The 14,006-nt window shown below is 46.5% G+C and overlaps 1 protein-coding gene across 1 annotated transcript in view; it reads left to right on the top strand.

Annotated features, from left to right (window-relative positions):
* The first annotated feature begins 2,554 nt into the window (after nt 1-2,554).
* Nucleotides 2,555-14,006, top strand: part of CALCR (calcitonin receptor) — a 400,000-nt gene continuing 388,548 nt past the window's right edge. The window contains exon 1 of the mRNA XM_088442186.1: nt 2,555-2,624. The gene's annotated coding sequence lies outside the window, so the exon portion shown is untranslated. The remainder of the gene's footprint in view (nt 2,625-14,006) is intronic.

The raw sequence follows: 14,006 nt of genomic DNA, 5'->3' as shown, positions 1-14,006 counted from the left end.
TTGTTTGTTTTTGCCTGCCAAAGTCAGTATTTGTCTCTCAGCGTGAAAACGTGCTTTATTCGTCCTGACATCTGTTCAACACACTGAGCAGCTGCTGGCTTTTCTATCCTTGGGCTGTGGGCATCTTACACTAAGGAATTGTTCTTATTAGGAAATGAACAGACTTAAAAAAAAAAAAACATCACTGTGGCCCCTCAATTGCCCCAGCGCTGGTGTCTATCAGTACTGTAAGCAGCAGTCTGATCACAGGACCATACCATGCTGTGCTGATATATACTATCTGCATTCCAGGAGATATATGCTTACAGTATGTAAAGAATTTGTGTCTATGCCAGGAGAGGCAGCCTGTCAGGACCCTGATCACCAAACTGCAAAATGAATGTCACTCCAATTATAGTCGTAAGAATCTCCTGATATTTCATTCCAGAATTCTGTCACCATTTACGTGTTTCCCAATACAGTAGAAAGATTTAGTAAGCGGTTCCTCTTTCTCTGTAGTTGTTAAAGCTGGAAAACAGCACGGTGCTGGCTCGATCCAACTGTCAAGGTTAATACCATCACCTAAAGGACTTTTTTCTTAATTCCAATTTGCATGCAAAAATAAATTAAACATTTGTATAATACCGGTATGAGATCTACTGTATCTAAAATTCTTCCATGGTTGTTTCTCAGTAATGTGCACCATAAATATACTAATTTCCATTTTAAAATTACCCACAAAGTCCAGGGCATTCCTTTCCTCATTATGTAGTTGCAGAAGGAGACACATACAATTTGGAGCGAAAATTTGGAGCGATAATTTATCGCCGATGACGTCATTTTTGCCGATTTCAATTATCCCCGTATTCAGTTTCAAAGACTTTTTGCAGGTTCGAAAAGTCTTTGAAAAAAAACAGGGATAACTTTTCACCACGGAATAGGTGGTGAAAAAAAGTGCAGAGTTTGGGTTTAGGGGTGCAGGCTTAAAAAAAATAGCCTGCACCACTGGGAATGACATTTAAAAAATAACTGTGTCAAAAAAAGTTTAAAAAAAAAAAAAAAAATAGGGACACCCCAAAAAAATAATTAAAAAATTTGGGGTGAAATAAAAATGGAAAAAAAGTGTTTAAAAATAGGCAAATAGGTTCAGAGCTATTCTGTAAGTATGCGGCAGGTGTTTTCTAGAATAGATTATTAGCGGCAGGTGCATTTTTGCAGAATTTTAAAAAAAACACTTTAGAGACTTAAAAATATGCTAGTACCCATTTTCATGTACCCCAAATTTAAAAAAACGAAGAAAATAACCGAAGTGCTCTTCTGCATCACTTCGTCAATGTCGAGAAAAACACCTGCCACGGCGGGAAGCAATCAGGAAGCCGACTGCCTATATACCGGCAGCCGGCTTCCCGACTGTCTTATCCCGGCATTTCACCCTAGATGTAGACGCCCGCATTTCCCCGACGCCGGGAGACCGGCGCCCGGCATCACGATCGTAGTGATGCCGGGCGCCGCGAGCGGACAGCCGCTTGGGAGGGAGGGTTAGGTTTAGTGCTCCCGGGGGGGACTTAGGGTTAGGCACCCCCCCGGGAGGGTTAGGGTTAGGCTAGGGGGAGGGAGGGATAGGGTTAGGCACCCCCGGGGGGGACTTAGGGTTAGGCACCCTCCCCGGGGGACTTAGGTTTAGGCAGCGGGGAAGGGGGTGGTTAGGTTAGGCACTTAGAGGGGGGATTAGGGTTAGGCACTTGGGGGGGAAGTTAGGGTTAGGCACCTCTAAGGAGGGTTAGGGTTAGGGGGTTAGGTTAGTGTATACTTACCTCTCCACGATCGGGATTTCCAGCGCTGTCGGGCTTCTCCTGCGGCCGGCGGTATATTATACCCATTCCGCCACGCCTATTTAAAACCCAGACTTTCATTTGCAGGCTAAAACGGGGGTACCCATAGTGATCCCCCATGTTTTGACAGCTTTAGGGGGTCCTACAATTTATTCCAGGTAAATCCCGTTTTTTTTCACCGATCCTATTTCGCCGGCTCCCGTTTTCGTAGCTTTTTAATTGAATACGGGGATAAAGTTGGCGCGCGCCCGATACTTTATCCCAGGAAAAGCTCCGATGTGGAGCGAAAAGTCCAGCACGGACTTTTCACTCCCATATTGAATACCCCTCTTGGTCCTAATGTCAGTGTATAAGACATTCCCCCTCCTCATTATATTATGTACACAGAGAAAAGAGAAAATGTTGGTGCACACTCCAAATACTAAACCCTGCCAATCAAATTCATTATAATACATTCTGCAATATAACAGAGTAAATTTGAGGTGCTTAGCATCATTTTGGCCGAAAATATGGGCCCACCCATGGTCCAGGTGACCTCATCATCATAGAATTTGGAGGTGTGAACCTGCATTCTTTTTTTCTCTGTGTGGAACTACAAGTGTCAGCATAGTAGCACCTCTCATTATGTTTAGAATTTGGGTATGCAGTCCAAGGTCTCCGCAATATAGTCTGTATTGTGCACATGTACACTTGAAGGCTGGGACTCCTTCAGCTTGGATTAGCAACCCCCCCCTCCAGCTGCCCAAGGGTGTTTTTTAATTAGAATGGATCTTTGGCATTTGCAGACTGCATTTTGAAAAGGCACTATGTATAGTAAGTCCTGCATGCATTTATACAATTTGTCAATTTTAGGGATGAGTTCGAGGCGTGGGGCCTCCTTGGGTATGACATTGTAACATTTCATTTATCACCTTTTCTAGCACCCAATTTTCTTTTTTTTACCAATGTAACACCTTTTTGTTTTTTTTTATTACACTTTAATTATTACCTCTCACCTATGTAACAATCTCAACACATAGCTATTGCTTCTTACTAATTTAACACCTTTTTAACACTTAAACCTCACTCTAGTGTGATGCCTTGGGGTGGTTGCTTGTGCTGCCTGGTGGGTCCCGTGCCCTGGAATTAAACTTAGTGTTAGGGACCCACCTGATGATGAGGTCACCTGGACGCAGTGGGTGGGCCCATATTTTTGGCCAAAATTATGCTAAGCCCCTCAAATTTAACTTTTCTCTGTGTGGAACTACAAGTCTCAGCGTGGTAGCACATCTCATTATGTTTAGGGTGTGCAGTCCAAGGCCCCCTCTACATGCATCTATTCTCCGTGCGCTGCAACGCGTGAGCGTCGTGTGACTTTGTAGTGCCGGGCGTCTTTTCGTGCAACTTTTTCCCTTAAAATGCGTCATATTGGCAAAGTGATGTGAATAGGACGCACAGCTGTCAGCTTATGCTAATTAAAATATGCGGCACGCCTATATTCTGTGGGCTGTTTAAAGCGCAAGGAGGCATGAGGTATATGGACACATCTGTAGGAGACATTTTGGGCCAGATGTAAGGTATAAACTACTGTTTTCAGAGAATTACCGCATCACTAAAGGACCCCACGTCTATATGACCAGGGAACTGCTGAAGTCTTTCTATTTTCATTCCACAGATCAGTCTCTATAGATTTTAAACTCTGCAAACCTAAGATAAGTTTTTCGGAGTCCAGATTACTAACAATGTCATTTGATGGCGTTACCCATTGTTGCCTATTTATTTATAGATTCTCAAAAAAAAATACCTTGAAACCCTCGCCATTACTTGCCACTTGCGGCACTTGCAGCCCTATGGCGTGCAAATTACGGGCCCTATTCCTAGAAAATGAAAATGGCGACATCTTCCGATAAGCGGTCCCTCCACGCTCCCTGCAAGCAGCATGAAGACTGATCTATTGGGAGTCCGATAAGTCATCTTCATGCTGCGCATGCGCCGATAGTACATTTCGATCCAACACCTGCCCAGGTCACAGATCGGACGCAGGACACGAGGGGCGGAGTGATGGAGAAGGAGCTGGAGCAGTCAACTTCACTGCTCATCTCCCACCACCGAGGTACGCTTCAGCTCATTTCACTTTCTCCAGATGGTGAAATGGAATTGAGAAGCGAAAACTGAAACAAGAAGTTTCCATCCTTCCTCTGAGTCGCTCTCTCCATATTATTGTATGTGCAGGGCCGGATTAAGTCATGTGGGGGCCTCGGGGCAACTAAATTGTGGGGGCCCTTGTCCCCCTCCAATACAGCCACAGTGCCTCCTCCCCCTGATGACACTCTGACAGACCCTGTCTGTCTCTTCGGCACACTGCGTCTCCCTCCCCAGCGCCTAGCCCCCACACTTACCTTATTTGTTTGTCGGCTGCTCACTGCAGCACAGCTCCTCGTATGCCTGCTCTTTCAATAGGTGCAGCGCTGCGTGACGTCATGACATCACGCACGCTTCACTGATTGAACAAAAAAAACTTTATTGCACCGGCCACTGGCACCGCCGGTTCAATAAAGTTACTAAGCGACGCGGATCCCCGGACTGTCCTGTCCCCTTACAGGTATCTGCCTGCGCCCTGCTGATCATGCAGTAGCGCAGGCAGCAGTCTACATGCGCCCCTAGTCCCCGCGTCACCAGCCGGGTATGTGTGTGGGGGCCCTCCTGTGTGTGGGGGCCCCTGGACGACCGCCCTGTCGCCCCCCCCTTAATCCGGCCCTGTGTATGTGGGAGCCATTCTGACACTATTCAGGGGAACCGCAGGAGAAATCTTAGATTTTTTGCATGTACTGTAAAAACCCCTTCCCTGAATTGGAGGAAGAAGTGAACAGTCCTATTATCAGTAAAGAAAGACTTTTCACTTCTTCATGACTATAGCCCTACATCTGCCATGTCCGAAACCCGGTAAATACTTTGCTGGGACAGCTTGATATTGGCAAGTTCTTATCGAAGCATACAGATGGTCCTGCCGTGAATACAGTGGCGTCATGAGGCGGGTGCGGGCCACACCCGGGTCACCAAAATGCGGGCTCCTCTGCAGTGACAGGGGCTGGGTGTTGCAGTGCGACATTCTCCTGCAGCACCCGGCTCCTGTCATAGAAGAGAAGCCGACAGTGCTGATGGTATGCAGTCAGGAAGCCGACGGTAGTAATGCCGATCGCCGGTTTCCCGACTGTGTAATCCTGACAGGGGACTAATGATTGGCATCGAAATCCCGATGCCTATCAATATCCCTACGCCGGGAGCAGGACGCCTGGCATGCCGAACGAAGGTAAGCCGGGCAGCAGGCGCAGACAGTCGTGGGGTGGGGGTTAGGTTAGGGGCTCTCAAGGGGGGTCTTAGGGTTAGGAGCCCCCCCAGGAAGGTTAGGGTTAGGCTAGGGAAAGGGGGGGTTAGGGTTAGGCACCCCCAGGGGGAGGTTAGGGTTAGGCACCCCTAAGGGAGGGTTAGTGGGGGAAAGGGTTAGCGATAGTGCATTTACTTACCTGTCGGGATTTGAACTGCTGCCGGTCTTCCGATGTCGGGATTTGAACTGCCGGACATAGGATTCATACCGATCCCGTGCTGAACGCCCAGTCTCCGGGGGCAGCCCAACATCTCCGGCGATGCTGGGCTGTTCCCGGAGTGAAGTGATCGGGATCCCCCTGTGAGGACACGCCCCTTTATTTAGGCTACGCCGCCTTTTTCGGAGGCGGGCACGCAGGGACAGTCAGAGTGTGCACTGGATGTCTCCAGACTCGGTGACGCCTCTGCAGGAATATACTGTACCCAGAAGTTGACACCATATTATTGTTGTTAATGTTACATGTCACCCTTGGTTATAATAACTGTGCATAAGACATACCCCTCCTTATTAAGTAGCAGTGAGACTGATACAGAGGTGGGCGCTGCTGCGTCCGCTCTTGCATCTGTAGTGATCAGCGTCTGAATGTGCAAGGACTAAGACACCCACTGTCAGTGTCGAAGAAATCGGTATGATATCCCGGCGGCCGCATGGCCGGGAGTTCGAATCCCGGCAGCGGCAGCCCGACAAAACAGCAGAGCCCGGCAGCGGAAGCCCAACAGCGCTGGAAATCCCGATCGTCGTAAGGTAAGTATCTACTAACCTAACTTAACCCCCCTAACCCTAACCCTCCTTAGGGGTGCCCAACCCTAACCTCCCCCCCTGTGCCTAACCCTAATCCCCCCTCTAAGTGCCTAACCCTAACCACCCCCTTTCCCCGCTGCCTAAACCTGTCCACCGGGGGGGTGCCTAACCCTAACCTGCCCCCAGGGGTGCCTAGCCCTAACCTTCCCTCACCCTAGCCTAACCCTAACCCTCCTGGAGGGTTTGCCTAACCCTAAGTCCCCCCCGGGAACCCTAAACCTAACCCTCCCCCCCCGCAGCTGTCCGCTGGCGGCGCCGAAAATGACAGGTGTCTAGATATAGACGCCTGTCATTTATCCCTCGCCGGGATAATGCAGTCGGGAAGCCGGCTGTCGGCCTTACGTTAGCCGACTTCCCGACTGCATCCCGTGTCTCAGCACAAGTGATTTACTATGCAAACTTCAAGCAATAACAATAATTGACTAAAGGTAGCTAACAGTAAAAGACACAATGTAAACATATTATACAGTAGGTCATTAATGCTGACTTTAGTACACTGTAATGTACTTTTTTCTACTTAAGTAAAAGTGAAAACAGATAACTAGGTTTAATTTCTCTAATTTAATGTTTTTTGTTTTTTTTATTTAAAATATATTGTTTCACTCCGAAAGCAGATTTTAGTATTATTGTTTAATTAGCTATAAATTACTTTGACGGGACATGAAATCCGAAACACTTGGAAATTAAGGTGGCTTCTTTTGCTGCTCTTTAATATTTTAATTAATTCTGAAAAGAGAAGATGCTATTTACTTAATGCTTAACACAAAGCAGCAGCTTTTTTTTGCATAATGCAAATTATTACAGGCAGATTTGTTCTAAGTACTTGAAATTATACTAATAGATTCTTAGCTGCAAGCAGGATGACAATGTATAATGTGATGCAGTCTCTGCCTTTTATATTGCATGTAAGGACATTGTGAATTGTTTTTAGAGGAACATTTTTGTGAAATGGATAAAACAAATTACAACACTTGAAGCCTAACAACTGTGAACTTTTGGGCAGTAATGGTCATTTTGCGTCCATTCGCGAGCAAGAAATAGCCTTAAAAATTCCTACTCTCCACCCTTTATTTTATTTAAGTAATGTCGCTGCATAAAGGAAATCCTAATTTAATGTAGTCAGCATCCCAGTGCCGACGGAGAGAATCCCAGCGCCGGAATCCCGACAGCAGTCAGAATCCCAAAGACTGCGATCCTGACAGGATTAGGATTAGGATTAGAGTTAAGGCTAGGGTCAGGTTTAGGCTGCAGGGGAGAGGGTTAGGGTTAGGCTGCCGAAGGGGAAGGTTAGGGTGAGGGGAAGGATTAGAATACTTACCTGCATGTGTCAGGATTTCCACTGTCGAGATTACGCTGCTGGGATTCTGACCGGCAGCATTATCAGCTCTGGATCGCATACCCAACCCCAATACAGATGTGTCTTCATTCACCTAGTGTTTTGCGCCATAGGGTGCGAAACACGTGGTGCTACTTAGACGCCACGCCATGGATAGCATGTATCGGTTTTTCCAGGGGCGTATTAAGAGAGGAGGGGGCCCGTGTTCATTCCCCATCCGGGGCCCCCTCCTCTCTCCCCGGCGGCCGTTAGCAGACTGGCGCATCTGACTGCTGACCGCAGCATCAGTAGACTCTGGACACTAGAGTGTGCCCAGAGTCTACTGCACATGCGAAGGTCACCGGGGAAATGGCGTGGCCTCCATTTTTCTGCCGTTTTCCTCACTGCGCATGCGCAAAGCATTTTAGCATCTTTTTCACACCGTATAGCGTTTGAATCGTGTCGCAGATGCACACCGACAGACTTGTAGTATACGCTTTACTTAGGATTTGCACTTTTCTCACAATCGTGGCAGTGTACATTTGCACAATGCTGCCCGGTAGAACGCATGCTCCATCTCAGTCATATCTGCCCGGGCTCTTGTCTTTTGTCTCTGATTAGCATATTTTTAGCACCGCTATAGCGCACAAATACACTGGTGGTATATAGGATACACATAGCTTGTGTTTTAATCACATTATCAGTGCAAAATAGACACAAATTGAGAATAATTATTCAGCCAAATAGATGCATATTGCGACTTAGCCGATTTTTCCATGGCTTGCCACATGGGTCAGTTTGGTGCAATATTAGGATATGTGTATGTGACTAGGGGGTCTATTTACTAAGCAGTGTTAGGAGACAGAGTGAAAAGTGATAAGGTGCCAGCCAATCAGCTCCCGACTGTCATCTCACAGGCTGTGTTTGAAAAATGACAGTTGGGAGCTGATTGGCTGGCACCTTATCACTTTTCACTCTGTCTCCTAACACTGCTTAGTAAATAGACCCCTAGGTGCCTGGTTTGTGTTTTGAGATGCTTGGTCCAACTATGGCCAAATCCTTCACTCAGCTTGTGCAAACAGCTGTTCTACTGCAAACATCCTCATATTACTCTGCAAACCTATGTGCTTTATATGGATGGTGCTGGACACACCGTTTACTGATAAGCATGTCATACAGTATGTGTCTTGGTGGAAATCTAGGTGTACTGTATTTCCAAGACACATGGCTAGTCCAAAGCGGATTTTGGCCTCAGCAGTTCACATAAAAATCCTAAGAGCATCTTCATGTCCTATAATGGTTCTCATCCTACATGTCAAGCAGCTCTGAATCCACAACCTATCTTCTTCTTCTTCTATTAGCTGATGTATGGAAAGGCCCAGTCCTAGTTCCTTTGCTCTTCTATATCTCTATACCACTTACAGTTGGATGCAAGTCAATTTTATGACATGCTTATCAGTAAACGCTCTGTTCAGCACCATCCGTATACTGTAGATGACTCTTTCACATTCTCCCTGAAATTACAGTATTTTACAAACATAGGCAACTAAGTAAAGCTGTTTTATTTCGTTATATAATCAATGTATATTTTCATTTTATTTTTATACACAGTACTGTAGATATAAAAAGTATTCAGCCCATTGAAAATTTTCACATTTTGATTTTATTAAGTTATAGGATAAGATGAGATTCATTTAGAATTCTTACACTGAACAAAAATAACCCTTTATAATATCTAAAGATGTGCGTCAGACCATATTTGCTGGTTTTGGTTCTAATTCATCGTCCAGTTTTGGTTTTGCCAAACCGCCGTGACTGGTTTTGGTTTTTTTGATTTTTTTTTGTTCAAAAATTGGCAAAAAAAAGCTAAAATTACATAATTTGGGCCCGTTTTTGTTCCTAGAGCAGTGGTTCCCAAACTTTTTAGAATCACGGCACCCTAGAGTATCAGCATTGTTTTCACGGCACCCCTAAGCCAGAAGTTTGTTATACAGAGATTCAGAAAAAAAAAAAGATTAAACAAATTCTGCTTACCTGTCATCCTTAGGTTTAGTTGTGTGGTGGAGGACAGGTTGTTTGTGCCTCTGTATTGACCACAAATAATTGGATTTGGTACTGGACCACCAACCTGAGTTACCCTGCAAGTGTCCTGAGGCACCCCAGGGTGCCACAGAACAGAGTTTGGGAACCACTGTCCTAGAGTATTATTAACCTCAATAACATTAATTTCCACTCATTTCCAGTCGATTTTGACCACCTCACAGCTCACAAAATTGTTTTAATCCAGTTTAGGCTAAAAGGTTGCACCGAGCTAGCTGGCTAACTAAGCTAAGCAACAGCAGAGGGCGGCACAAACATTTGGCAGTTCAACTTCAAACATGGCACATGGCTCACACTGCGTGGAGTTACAGGGCTCAGTGTTGGACTGGCCCACAGGGGTACGGGTACAGGGGAAATCCCCGGTGGGCCCCATTGCCTGAGGGCCCATCCCCTTCCTCTGAAATATACATTGTTACTCTATTAGGCAGTCAGTTACCTGGTGGAGCAGGATCATTAATCAACATGGTGCATGGTTCCCTTCTATAGAAACTACACCAAGATTTGCCTATTTGTTAGCCAAACATCTGTGATGGCTGGCCACACCCTCCCTAGTGGATGACCACTTCCCTTAAGTACCGGCTCTTATAATTGCATTCCCCAGGTAGGCCCTTCATGCCCCAGTCCTACTCTGACAGGGCTTATATGTGCACGTGAACAAAGTGCACTAGGGTAAAGCACACCAAACAGTGCAAACAATAGAAATTAACTATATATATTTTTTTATTATTATTTAGATTTTCAAACTGTGTGGAGTCACAGGGCTTATATATACATGTGAAAATCTTTAGATGGAAATAGCACACAGCAGAGTACAGCACAGCATACAGCAGCGTACCCTCCTATAGACATTGACTAAGAGCACTACAGATACTTGTGAGTGTGGACACAGCACAGCCTATACAGCAGAGTACATTGCAGCATACATCAGTATGCCCCCCAGGCCCGGCAACAGAGGGGTACATGGGGTACACCCGTGACAGGCCCTGCGGTTCTGAGGGATCACGAGCACAAAATGAATCTGCCGCTGGTATTAGTAAGCATACAGCAGCGTGCTCCCTATACACATTGACTAGGAGCTGCACAGCCACTTGTGAGTCTGGATACAGCACAGCTTATATACAGCAGAGTACAGTGCAGCATACACCACCCCCTATACACACTGACTAAGAGCAGCACAGCTGCTTGTGAGTCTGGACCCAGCACAGCCTATACAGCAGATTACAGCACAGCATACAGCAGCATGCACTCCCTATACACATTCACTAAGCAGCACAGCCACTTGTGAGTCTGGACACAGCACAGCCTATATATAGCAGAGTACAGCACAGCATACACCAGCGTGCACCCCCTATACACACTGACTAAGAGCAGCACAGCTGCTTGTGAGTCTGGACACAGCACAGCCTATACAACAGATTACAGCACAGCATACAGCAGCGTGCACCCCCTATACACATTCACTAAGCAGCACAGCCACTTGTGAGTCTGGACACAGCACAGCCTATATATAGCAGAGTACAGTGCAGCATACACCAGCGTGCACCCCTATACACACTGACTAAGAGCAGCACAGCCGCTTGTGAGTCTGGACACAGCACAGCCTATACAGCAGATTACAGCACAGCATACAGCAGCATGCACCCCCTATACACATTCACTAAGCAGCCCAGCCACTTGTGAGTCTGAACAAAGCACAACCTATATACAGCAGAGTACAGCACAGCATACACCAGCGTGCACCCCCTATACACACTAAGAGCAGCACAGCAGCTTGTGAGTCTGGACACAGCACAGCCTATACAACAGATTACAACACAGCATACAGCAGCGTGCACCCCCTATACATGTTCACTAAGCAGCACAGCCACTGGTGAGTCTGGATACAGCACAGCCTTTACAGCAGAGTACAGCGCAGCATACAGCAGTGTTCCTGACAGGGAAATGGTGCGAGTCCTGGTCGCAGCGCCTTATATAGAATACAAAACCCGCATCAATCCGATGCCGTGAGGATGACGTTTTGCATTGAAAGCCGAGTCAGGCAAAACGACCTGAGCCGCCAATCGGATTGACTCGGATGTCGGAAATTCTTTCCCCCAAATGCAATCCGAACTGCTCATCTCTAATAATATCCAAACTCCCCAACTCTAGTAATATCTGTTTTTTTTTAAAAAAAGGATAAAGCTTTTTCTTGGATCAAGTTAGTATGGCACTTTTTCTTGTGTGGTTACCCCCAAAGGTGATAGCTGTCCTCCCCCATTCTCCCTGCAGAGAGGACTTCTGATGCACAAACCATTTTTATTGCTGGCACACAGAATTAGCCCTCACATTAGTCAGTCCTACTCAGGCACATAGCCCAGTCAGGAACAGGTTGCTAAACAGTCTCTTTTGGATGGAAAGAAATTGCCAATATACAGGTTGAAGATAGACTCCCCCTGGCATCTCCACACCAGAAGGAAAAGCACTTTCAATGTGCTGGGTTGTGAGACTTCAACAAAAAGCCCTCAACAACTGTCATGGACACATTCCAGGCTGCTGCATGCTGCTAATGACATTGATTCCAGGCCAATTGCTCACTTATATTTATCTTGCATTTTTCAAAGAAGATCTGGTGGATTCTAAATTTGGTTATGTACTGTAGGCTCAGTGGTGACATTCAAAGTCACTGCAGTTTTATGATCAGACCTCTTTACTGGAATAAAAATTTGCCTATGAAGCAGGATTATTTGAACTAAAACACCAGAAATGTTCAGAACACTCATCATGGAAGAGATGCATTAAGCCTTGGAGAGTGATAAAGTACCAACCAATCAGCTCCTGTCAGTCTACAGGCTGTGTTTGAAAAATGGCAGCTAGGGGCAGAGCCGTAAATAGACTTTTTGGTGCCCTGTGCCAGAGCGAGCATTGGCGCACACCCTCCTCATTTTTTAAATAGGGACATAAGATAGTGCACCTGAAAAAGGGCCATGGCCTCATAGGGAAGGTCCAGAGAAGAGATAGGGGAGGCCAGGAGATGCCGGGGATAAAAGAAGAGGAAGCTACAAGTGAGAATGATAATAAACAGGAAAATTGACAGACCCAAACAGCGCCCCCTGCCCTGTGGTGCCCTGTGCCATGGGGATAAATTACTCCCTTGTATTTAGCACAACCAGCCACAGGCTTTTCAGAGCCAGTCCTGGTTGTCAAAATACAGGGGACAAAAGCAGTAGGTGTCCCCTGTATTTAGCACAACCAGCACTGGGCTCAGAGACAGTCCTGGTTTTGGAAATACAGGGGACAAGTAGCGTAGGGGTCCCCTGTATTATCCATAACCAGCACCAAACTTTTTCTAGCGAGGGAGTAATGCCACAGCAAGGGGAACCCTTTCACTGTGTCCCCCGGCCAAAACATTATCCCGACCGCTAGTCAGCCCAGGCCGGAGGTGGGGACCCTCCAATAAAGGGGCCCCCCTCTCCAGGGGAGATGCACGACAAGGTGCCCAGACAGCAGAAGCGCTCGCACTGTTGTTTCCCCTTGGTACTGTGGCCCTGATTCAGAGCCGGACGCTCTGACAGAGCGCTCGCTCTGAATCAGGGCCGTCCCTCCTCCATTTTGGAGCGGCCTCCCGGCCGCTCGCATAGCTGTGGGTGACCAGCCACAGCTATAGCGAGCGGCCAAAATGATGGTCGCGATGGTCAAGACCATCGTGACCATCGGGCTTGCGACAAGACCCTTGCGGTAGGGTCTCATTGCCGCAAGCCCTGGAGTGCTTTTGGCTCTATCAGAGGGGCCAGACGGTAGGCATTCCCATGGGAACGCCTCCGTCTGGGCAGCCACGCCCCCGGCATGCCCACCAAAGGGGGCATGCTGTCAATCACCATCGACAGCACGCCCCCTTTGGTGCGAGACCCTTAACGACGGCTTGGCCGTCGTTATTCGGGTCTCGCGCATGCGCACGACGGAGCCGCCTCTGAGGTGTCGTACAGGTAAGTATCACCCGCTGTACAACACTTCAGAGTGGCGTATAGTAACACCATCAAATTACAAAAATACATTTTTCGGAATTTGATGAATAGCCTAATTTCCATATCCCCATACTAATGTACTAATGTATGGGCAGTGTGGAAATTAACGCAGGTGGACTTAACCAGGAGATATCAGAGCTATCTCCTGTGTTAAGTTTGCTAATGAATACTAAAATAACGCTAATTAAGAAAAATTTCCTTAAAACCTTTATTTTAGTGTTGATGAATAGGCCCCTATAACTAATATAATTGGAGTACAAGTAAGGGATTATGAATTCATAATTTCATATATGTACCGGGTTTCAATTTCAAAATTAGACATACAGTATACCCATTTTTATGGCAGTAGCGATTGGGAAGATTATTATTTTTTATTTACTGACCTCCGTTTCAATGTATTTACTGATGATAATAAAAAAAGGTTGAAAATGTACATGCAACGTTCACCGCAGCTACTAGAATAGCACGTAACTGTACTTGTTCCAGGCTAAAAATATGTGTACATGGACAGGATTTCCTGATTTTCCTTTAAGCATGTCTGTTGTAAATACATCTCAATTAAGCCCTACAGTAGGTTACCATGCGTGGTCTAATGAATGATGCAGGCTGATGAA

This window comes from Taudactylus pleione, unplaced genomic scaffold (assembly GCF_031769625.1).
Source record: "Taudactylus pleione unplaced genomic scaffold, aTauple2 ptg000306l, whole genome shotgun sequence".
In the NCBI taxonomy this organism is placed as follows: Eukaryota; Metazoa; Chordata; class Amphibia; order Anura; family Myobatrachidae; genus Taudactylus; species Taudactylus pleione.
Note: the sequence above shows the minus strand (reverse complement) of the source record. Positions and strands in the feature narration are given on the sequence as shown.